Source organism: Apium graveolens, chromosome 2 (genome assembly GCF_009905375.1).
Source record: "Apium graveolens cultivar Ventura chromosome 2, ASM990537v1, whole genome shotgun sequence".
NCBI lineage: Eukaryota > Viridiplantae > Streptophyta > Magnoliopsida > Apiales > Apiaceae > Apium > Apium graveolens.
In genome coordinates this window covers 1,005,741-1,016,965 of record NC_133648.1, presented here as the reverse complement: position 1 = coordinate 1,016,965, position 11,225 = coordinate 1,005,741, and the positions used below count along the sequence as shown (strand labels likewise).

Sequence of the window (11,225 nt, the reverse complement as noted above, 5' to 3'; positions counted from 1 at the left end):
CAATGTTTCTTAAATGATCTTTAAGACGATAATGGTATTGACGCGATAGTCAAGTGTGTACTTGAAATTTGTTTCGATAAAATATTAATATTGGAAAATATACCGAGAGATCGATTACTAGATTCTTCCCCATGTTGTACAGTACTATATATTTCTAAGAAGGAAGCAAGATTTAGGCCTAAAAAGTGTCATTATCTTGCTACCATAAGGAGGAGAAATGGGAGCAACTACTGTTACTTCCCTTTGTATCTTCTTGTCACTTGTTCTTTTATCACTATTGCATACCACCACCTTTGCCACAGAAAAGGTAAGCATCCTTATTAGCATTCTAATGTTATGGTTTTGTTTCTGTATTTGAATTACTTTCTGATTATTAGTTTTTGAAATTTCTTTGTCAGCGCTCTTATGTGGTGTACATGGGAGCTCATTCTCATGGACAAAGTGTCTCATCTGCTGATCTTGATCGAGTGACCGAGTCTCATTATATGTTTCTTCAGTCATTCTTGGCAAAGTAACAAATCTAGTTGAAAATTATTACATAGTTCTTTGATATTAACAATGATAAGCAATCTTTATATGCTTGAACTTGCTGGAAAATGTAGGACTGAGGAGGCCAAAGATGCAATCTTTTACTCGTATACAAGACACATTAATGGTTTTGCTGCAACACTTGATGATGAAGCAGCAGCTCGGATAGCAAGTTGGAAACCAAAATGCTTGTGTTTTTTTTTTCATTTGAACATAGTTTTGTTTTTTTTAACACATATTTCTTTGAGTAATGGTGCAAATAATGTCACTTGATGCAGGGCATCCCCATGCAGTCTCGGTTTTTCTGAACAAGGGAAGAAAATTGCATACAACCAGGTCATGGGAATTCATGGGGCTCGAGGATGATGATGTAATCCTCCCCGGCTTGATGTGGGAAAAGGCCAGATTTGGTGAAGATGCTAGCATTGGGAACCTAGATACTGGTTAGTTTTCCTCTATTCTTATTGTTAGTGATATTTAAAGTTCATACAAAGTTGCATCATTTTCTTAGTGCCTTCCCCAGTTCAATATCTTGAATTTCAGTTTGTTTGTAGACTAGATGAATTAGCTAGGAGCCGTTTAGCTAAAATTGCTCTAACTTGCTGCAAAATTTGTCAGCAGAAGTAAATTTTAGCTACCTAAAAAAATTTAGTCAAGCGCACTTCTAGTCAATATTGAACGGTTGTCTTCTAATTTTTGAAAGTTGGATCACTGGCTTGAGGATATTATACTAATGGTCTTGTTTGGAAAATAGTTTCAGTCTGACACAGAAGTCCAAATATACTATTACTCTATAGGATGCTTATACTACATTACTAATGTAGATCTTTTTTCGAGAAGGGCAAGTACACTTGTCCAGTTGTTTGAATTGCTAGTTGTGTCCTTTTCCTTAAAGATAAACTTACTTGACAGATCCATTAGTATTGTTTGACTGGGATTCTGGGACTGAAATTATAATGTAGAGTGTTATAAACTAATAGTTGTGTCTGGTAAAATGTTTTAAATCCGACACAAAGTTCAAAACAATCTTATAATCATCTCAATATAGTATATTAATCTATAGTTTTCTTGCCCTTTTTACATAGCCGTCAATCAGTGTACTTTTATCTCGAGAAATATCGATATTCTTGAGCCAAGTTGTAGTTTGACAGACCCATGAATATTATCCGACTGGGATTGAGGGACTGAAGTTGATATGTAGAGTGTTTACAGTTTTAGTTGACTGAAATTACAAGTTGCCCCTAAATATGCTCAGTTTTCTAATTGTTAGGAAGCAGAGTGTACTTAGTCAGGCAGCGGAGCTTCATACCCCACACAGTTTGCCTAAACTCTGATATAAATTACTCGAAAGTTACTTGCAGACATTGACAAGCTGTTCTGTTTTTTACTAGTACACCAGAAGCCAATGTATAGTTAGCAAGAAATTCACTTTCAAATTTCACGACAATTTAGTTGATGAATAACAACGATACAAATATCAGTTATCAAGTTTATTGTCAGCTAACTCAGGTTCACCATCTGCGTAATGGAAATGGTCCAGGTGTTTGGCCGGAATCAATGAGCTTTAGTGATGAAGGACTAGGACCAGTTCCATCAAAGAGGAAAGGTATTTGCCAAAATGATGTCGATTCTGGCTTTCACTGCAACAGGTATATTAACATTATCCAATCTTTAATTTTTTTGGCCTTCACAAGAACCTCTTTACTATAGACATGAAGGACTGTACCATCTTATTATTTCTATTTTCTCTCTTCGAATGGCTAGTTTATTCTTTATAATTCAGTAGTCAGCAGTTACTAATTAATAAGTTCAATCATTTCTATTCAAATTTCCTCTTAATCTAGTGGTCTCTTAGTCCTAAGAATATTTCATTATTTCTTACCTCCGATCTTTATTGGTGCTAGGTGCCATAAATCGAGTATAGTACCCTTTACCTTTCACTAAACACGTGGAATCTTGTAGTTATAATTCGCATTATGTTTAATTAGCTCAGAATTTGACAGGATACTGACTTATATTTCCTATCATGAAGGAAGCTGGTTGGAGCAAGATATTTTAACAAAGGGTATGTTGCTGCAGTTGGATCTCTTGATCCGGCCTAAGACACTGCGTGATGCTGGAGGACAAGGATCACGCACCTTATCAACAGCCGGTGGTAGTTTTGTGCCTAGGGCAAGTGTTTTTGATTTCGGCAATGGGACAGCAAAAGGTGGATAACCAAAATTAAGAGTGGCTCCTTACGAAGTTAATTGGCCCCCTCATGGTGGTATTGACTGCTTTGATGCAGATATATTAGCTGCATTTGATGTTTCTATTGACGATGGTGTAGACGTGCTGTCTGTTTCACTTGGAAATGATGATGTTGGATTTTTTAATGACAGTGTTGCTATTGGTTCTTTTCATGCTGTTAAGCATGGAATCTTTGTAGTCTGTGCAGCTGGAAATTCTGGACCAAATGCTAGTACTGTTGCAAATGTAGCACCATGGCAGTTTAGGGTGGGAGCCAGCATCATGGATCGCCAGTTCCCCAATTATGTTACTCTTGGCAACAAGATCCAGTTCAAGGTTAGTTGTCCTATTTCTTGCCATCAATTTCTTATGTTATGGCTGGTGTGCTATTGATAAACACTAAACAGATTTGTAACATGTTATTGTAATCTCAGTGAAGGCAATATCAGGATGAAAAAATGTGAAACCAAGTGAACAGGGATTTTTTTTATATAAATATACAAATGATTATCTTTGCGCTGACTCATTGTAATGTGCAAAAGACTGCGTTGAATCAATCGAAATATTATGCTTGCATACTATTCTGGCACTTGTATTAACAACTGACAGCAACACAGGGAATGGATAACTCTTCTTATCCACTCATGAGCAAGTGGTGAGACTAGAAGTATTAAACTTCAGTTTGTTGTATCACTTGTGATCAATGTACTCCCTCTATACTAACCATTTCTTTACATTTTCTATTTCCATCCAATTCTTTACATTTCAAAACTTATCAAAAATAATCAATGGGTCCCACCACTTTCTCACTTTTCCTCCTTTTTCACACTACTTTTATTCCATTATCTCTCTTTTATACATTAAAAATCAATAGGTCCCATCACTTCATCCACTTTTCTTTCTTTTTTTCACTACTTTTTATACATATTTCTTGACCTCCGTGCCCAAACCACACGTAAAGAATTGGCCGGGACGGAGGGAGTATAGTTTAACGGAAGCTGATCTAACATCTTTTTTTGAAATTTAATAAGGGAGAGAGCCTTTCGATAAAAGCATTACCAAGCAAGGATTTCTATCCCATTATACAATCAAAAGACGTTAAAGCTGTTGTTTTCAAGGCTAATAATCAGTCAATTTGATTTGTTATGTATGATGGGTACAGGTCTGGATAAATTATATATACATTGATATATCCGTAAATTCTCATTGTTACCCAATGTTGACAGGTCTCATGTGGCTTACATAACCCGTGCAACAACTCAATTAGATACGAAGCCAGCTCCTTTCATGGCTGCTTTTTCATCAAATGGACCAAACCTTGTTACTCCAGAGATCCTCAAGGTTTTGTTATCATCACCGTTTGTTTGAATTATGCTAATGATTCTGATTATTAAGACTTAATCTGATTAAATAATCTTAATGTGTTCAGCCTGACATCACTGCTCCAGAAGTGAGCATAATGGCTGCTTACGGACCATCAAATCAGCAACTTGACAAGAGCCTATTTTTTAACTTACTACCAGGCACTTCCATGTCATGCTGGCCTCGCTGGCCTGCTAAAAACCCTTTATCCAACTTGGAGTCCTGCTGCAATCAAATCTGCAATGATGACCACCGGTAAGCCCATCCTAGTTAATTCAATACATCGGAGTTTATATCCTTTATCTAGGATTGTTAACTTACTTATAAAACTGGAAAAGTAATTAACAGGAGTTACTTATCTAGGATAAGTAAGATAAGTAAGTAACTTACTTATCCTAGTAATTAACTGGAAAAGTAATTATTAGCGATGTTAATAATGGGATTGGAAAAGTCAAGAATGACACTTTTTCGGTGTCAAATATCTGACTGAGTGGTAAGAAAAAAAATCATGACTTAAGTAGAGAGGAGTCTTCAGGCCTGGTTTCATCATTCCGGTTTTCAAAGAAACAGAATGTGGTTGCTAGTTGCTACTGATGAAATAAAAGCCAATAATCGTAGGATTAATAGCAGTAGGGCAGCTTCTGAAATTAGCAGTGCACAGTGGGAGAATGTAGGCAGTGAATTTGGTTGCGAAAGGAAAATCAGAGCTGCAATATTTTAGACTCTGAAGCAAATCCACAATTTTTCACTACGACAATTCTACTTTGGCTAATGGGGAAACAAAACAAGGTTGTGCACTCATCATATCCCCGTGACATTTAATTATTGCTGCTATGATTTTTAGAATATTTTTGTAATTAGGAAAATGATCAGAATATGGATGGAAAAGTATACTTTACTATGATTTTTGTCATACTTGCATATCTTATGAACCGAAAAATTTATACTTAATTTAAGGAGCATGCTGCAAGTTTTTAATATTGTATGTAAGTTGGAAAGTTCATTTTTCTGTAAGTTTTCTTTTTGCAAGTTGGTATTTCAGTTTCAGACTTGGTCTATAATTACTTATGCTGTGTTTTCAAAAAGTGCCACTTTGCTCATTTTCAATAACATAATTTTATACTTGAATTAAATATACTGTGCAATTGATAAAATGTTGCAGATATTAAATGTATTTTATGGTCTTCATGAGTTTCTCATATAAGATTTTAGTTTATTTGTTTTGTGCAACAATGTGAATATTTAAATTATGAGAGAGTTTTTATATTGATTTTACTTTGCTGATTAGAATTTAGTGTACATATTTTATTTTGCATACTTGCTGCGGATTTTTTTTGTGTTTCCGTATTTTATGATTTGTAGGTTTTGTGATCCTGGAGATTAATGTAATGTACCAGTACCTTTATGTAAGTTTATATCCTTTGCAGAAATGAGCACATGATCTTTTACATAATCTTTTGCAAGCCTTTTTATTGCCTCTATTCTTTGTTCTGCTTGAGGTGATTGCTAGAATCTTCTAAATTTAGTGACTTTTCTTGTATAAGATGGTAAGTTGGACATGATGCATTTGTTTATTCTATTATTATAATAGCAAATGATATTAGCCGGACACAAGCAAAAGATGTTAGAGATCACAGCATACAAGAGCCAAGTTAGGAGCCCCCAAGTTGTTTAATTCGCCATAAAAAAATTTGGATTTCGGTTTAATTCACATATGTCGCAATCTCGTTTGACTGTGTGTTTTCATGTTTTCAGTGATCTAGGATTTATAACAGCGATTTAGTATCGCTTGATTTCTCCATTAAAACAAATTTGATTCTAAGTTGATTTTTATAATGATTTCTTTCATAATTTTGATTATGCATTGTCCATGTTTGATGAAAGCACGTGACTATTACGTGGGTCGACCTGTATTAAGATTATGTAAGGTCGGAAGTGACTTCTTCTTTGACCATTTTCTCCTTCTTCCGCGGAAAATGGTTAGTCCAAGAACCTATTGTATAATCATGATGCAGTTTCGTAGTTTGTTATGTTTATAATAATGATTTTTGTAAATTAAAAGAGAGAGCAAGTATATCAACTCAGAGTTTCGTATTGACCGAAGAAGATTCACCATCTTTAAACATGCTTATGGACAACTTTAGACTCCCTTCATTTGATAAGGAGAACAAATGTCACAATGTTTCATGCTCATCATATTTAGGTATGCTATTTACACAATCTTTTTTTTGCTCTGTTTCATTGTTTTGGATTGTCACCGAATTTGTCACATATATTAGTGTATTTTTCACACATTTTATTTTAGGAACATTTGATTCATCCGCACCACCTGCGAATTACGAACCGAGAAGTGAATTGTTAGGTTTTTAGCCATATTACAGAGTGTTTGGCACATTGAATAACTTTGTTCGGAGAACACTTTGTTGATACCTCTTTTATGCATAATCATCACTGACTGGATTTTTGTTTTTTCTCATTTATTTCTGCATATATTCTTGATACAATATCAAAGAGAACTCTACGCATCATTTTGAATTGATTGAGAACAAAAATTACATTGTTTCATGTTCATCTGATGTAGGCTTAGCTAATAGAAAGGCACAGGCGCTAACAAGTAACAAGTTCAGTTAGATTTATCTACTTTCATAAAGGTCTCCCTTTTTGCGATACTAACAATAGATTGTGACCTGGGATGTTTTTCAGCCCACCGACATCCCAATTGCATTGACTCCTGTGAAATGATGTAAGTATGTGTATCAATATTATCATTAATTTTAAAACTGATGTATGTTAACAAATGATTGCAATTATGTCTCTTAAATTTTCATAATTTGAGTGCTCTAATTACAAGTATTCGTATAGATTATTAACAACGGTTTGCGGTTTGTTGGATACTTTGAATATCCAACAGATACATGGTTGTCTGGTGCACATCTTGGAATTATTGAGAGCCTGATCAATAAACGACGTCTCCTTACTGCTTGGAAAATCTCAATGATTCAACTTCAAGGGAGTTTGCCTTCGGGATGGATTCAAAAAGTAGCTCTGATTTTATTTTGTCAAAGGAGAATACAGTTATAGAATGAACGTATATGGTTCAGAATTTCAGATTGGGTCATCAACCCATGTAACGTAGTTGTAATTTGGTTGCATGTGTTTGCAGATTGTGTAGATGGTGAAATGACATTTGGATTGTAAATTAAATAGTTTGATCAGTTACTTTATCAAAGAATCCCAATACTCCTGTTGATCAGAAGTCTATACTTGCTTTCTGCAAATAAAAGAAAACGAAATACTCAAGCCCACAAAATCAGTTAGAAGGATCATTAAAGGAGCTGAGTGTAAAAACCTTAACAGTAACAATAGCACGAAGGTTTACTTGTCTCTTAGAGATCAAGTTTATAGAAATTTCTAAAGTAAGACTTGAAATTATGAAGTTTAAACTTTTTACAAATCATTTTTCTTACAAAATATTAGTTAGATTTGTAATTTGTAAATTATTTTGGTATATTATTTCAGATAATTCGTCCTTCTATTGTGAATTGCAGTTAGTTCAAGTACAACGAAGTTAACAATCATAGTCAATGCGCACTTTTTGTTTTGATATTAATTATTATGTGAATTTTTTATACTTCAAATTCAATAATATAGTATAGTCAAAATAATGATTTTATATATAATAATAATAATAAATATAAATAATAATATAAATTTAATACTCCGTATACTCATTATAAATTCTCAACAAAATGTACTTTCAATAATGTGATCAACAACTAACTTGATGTTGTTCCTCGATTTCTTCTATTATTTCTTTGATACGATAACTTGGCGATTGCCTAATTTTCATAGTATTTAAATTCATTAAATTATAAATTTCTTAGTATTTTTTTTTAAAATAATTAATATTTCTGTGTCGTAAAATATAAATATTTATTTTAGGATTAACCAGGACATAAGTATCATTTTTATTTAAAATTTATAAAAACTTATCTACTAATTTAAGTTTGTGTTATGTGTATATTGTCCAATTTAATCTTTTGAATCCAAGTGCTATATTTCCGAGTAGGTCATGCTTCCTACTGAATGCAAAGGACAGAGGCAGAAAGGGAGGAGAGAAAATGCAGGAAATAGACTATGTATAATGAATTTAATCGCACTTATTTTGATTTCTGGATAATGTTATTTTGTAATATATCACTTTTTATTTCAATTCATGTGTGATATAATGTTGTTGATTTTTTTATTCAAGCAAATTATTTTTATGGAAGTTGTAATAATTTTTTTTGTCGGTTTTAAAACCGAAACCCAAAAATTAAAACCGAACCAAGACTTTTAAAGCCGAAACCGAAACCGATGATTCGGTTGCGGTTGCGGTTTTCAATTTTTTAAACCGAATATCTTCGATTTCGGTTCCGATTTTATCTAAAAACCGAGCCGAACCGAACCGTGCTATCCCCTACCCTAAGACATTAAGAACTTGTTAGTCCCTTAACAATATAGCAAGAATTACAGAAGGGGGGTTTAATGGAATTCTTGAACCTTTTTCTTGAAATAAAAATGTTCAACTCGATTATGGATATATTTGTTTTGATTAGCACAATGCGGAATGTAAACTTGAATGAATCAAAACATAAGTAATTAAAAACAAGAGTCTTTAAAAACTTTCTGGTGAATTTAAACAATTCCACCAGAGATATATTTAATATATCGAGAGGACTTTGTGTGCAGAAATGCTCACAGCTGCTTACAAAAATAGAACTGCTAAGAACACATGAAATGCTAAAGATAGTGCTTACAAAGATTTCTCTGTTGTTGTTTCTTAGCTATCTCAGTTCTATTTCTATTTGCTACTCTCTTGGTTTATATATTACCAAGATTACAAAGTCAAAAGAACTGAACAAATATAAAATCTAACAGTCTTGATCTTTGCTGTTTTTCGTCCTCTATTACCCAGTTAATGGGCTTCCACAGTGTATTTGTATCCAACTCAACGGCTGTGTGTCAGCTTTCACTGTTCAACTGATGTTTGAATCTTGATGTGATCATCTGTCGACTTTCAGATCATCCGTCGATGACTTAATTGATCATTCGTCGACTGCTATGTCAAACATCCGTTGACAGTCATTTGATCATCCGTCGAAGCTTTGTTAAGCATCCTTGGTAGCTATTTTGGCACTTGACTTCATTTCACTTATACAGAATTACAAGACATTGCTTATGTACAGTTAATCAACCTATTCTGCATATCTAGTTAAAGTCAACATGACTTATATGCTACTACAGATTCTATACAAAGGTGCATACAACACTGTGCTACAAACTTATTATTACATAAGCTACTCACTCGATGGATAATAAATTAATCATCCGTCGGGACTATAATGAGTTATCCATCGGGACTATAATTCTTATCTGTCGAGTGCTACATTATTTCACTAAGTAAAATCTACTTAGATGTTTTGTTTAGGTAATCATCAAGTACACAACATATTCACAACAATCTCCCCCAATTTATGTCTACTGGAATTGTAGCCATAAATTAAGAGATACTTGATGATAACAAAACATCCTAAACATATATCTTTAAAGATAAGTAGATAAAATTGAAAGTGCTTCAATTTAAACAAAAATGTACAAGGTTTGGCTCACAGTCAGTTCAAGATGCTCCTCTAGTCTGAGCAGATTTTTCTAGTTTCTTGAAGGTCTGGATCTTCTTCCAAACTTTATGTTGTTTTCTTCAATTTGATTCTGGAGCTGTCTGTGGAATTCTAATTCATCAGATTCTGAGAGATCTAACATTTCTTGCATTTCCAAGAGAGTCTCATTGCTAGAGATACTCAATTGTTCTTCTAATCTGAAGAATCTTCTCACACCCTTGTCATCCATGAATTCCATCAGCCAGTAGGGCCTTAGATGCACTCTTCTCCCTGTGTATGGGATGATAAGAGTTTTGGGTGGTGCATCTTTGGCTCTAACACTCCTTAGCTCTTCAATCTTCTTCAATACTAATCTTCTTGCAGTTACATTGAACCCAAAGTTTTTCTTGAAGGATGAATAGACTTTGATCAACACAACTTGGCTTTCTTGAAGTATCCTGTGAAGAGGCCACTGAATCTCCCTTCCCCCTTTGTACTTGAACACCAACCTTTCAGGTAGGTTTCTGTATGCATCAATTGCCCTTACCTCATCCAGCTCCTCCAGATAAAGGTTTAGATCTGAGAATTCTTTAATGTCACACAAGTACAAGTAGTCTCCCCTGTTGACCTTGGGTTGAGCTTTGACTGCTGACTTGGATTTGAGAGGTGACAACTTCACTTTCTTGACTGCCCTTGATTTTGTCCTTCTTGGCTTAGTAAGAATTGGCAAGTTGAAGTCAGGAATTGGTAATTTATCCCACTCTATTGGCTCATCCTTTGGCACAATAGGCTCTCCATGTATGTTCATGTAGGGGTCCACCACCCTTATGTCTTCAAATACCACAGAGGGCTTTGATGCTTGAGTTTCAGCTTGAGTGGATTCCTTTGGAAATTGATCTTCCAATTCCTTGTCAACAACATCCAACTTTCTTTTTGTTCTTTTAGCCAGTTCTTTCTTTCTTGGGGATTTCTTTTGTTCTTCAATCTTCTTCTCTGATTCAGTAGCTTGAGATGGTTGAGAGGGAATTTGTTGAGAAGAATTCACAGCCTGTAGTTTGGCCAAGATAGCAAACTGTTCTTTCTTTTGTTTAGACTTCTTTGCATCTAGAGCAGCTTGCCTCTTTTCCTGCTTCAATCTGGCTTTTTCTTCTTCCTTTGCATGAGCAAATTGTGGATGTTCAGCTATCACACAAATTTCCTTCCCATTTCTGAATATCTTTGCAATTCTCTTTCTTGAGGCTGAATCAGCTGGATCTTTGTAGAGGAGAATAGATCTTGACAGAAGCTTCTTTTCATCAGGCTTGGGTGTCTCATACACAGAATCCATAGGGTTCTTCAAAGATAAATTTGGATAGTTTGCCCTTGGTTTAAAAATTATCTCAGCCTTTGTAGTCTTGATGTAGGAAGATTGTCCTTTCTCCAGATAGTTCATACTCATCTCATTCACATTGACTGGCTTGACATGAG

General features: G+C 34.4%; 1 pseudogene; it reads left to right on the top strand.

Moving 5' to 3' along the window:
• The first annotated feature begins 217 nt into the window (after positions 1-217).
• Positions 218-7,143, top strand: LOC141706510 (subtilisin-like protease SBT5.3; annotated as a pseudogene).
• Positions 7,144-11,225: the final 4,082 nt, after the last annotated feature.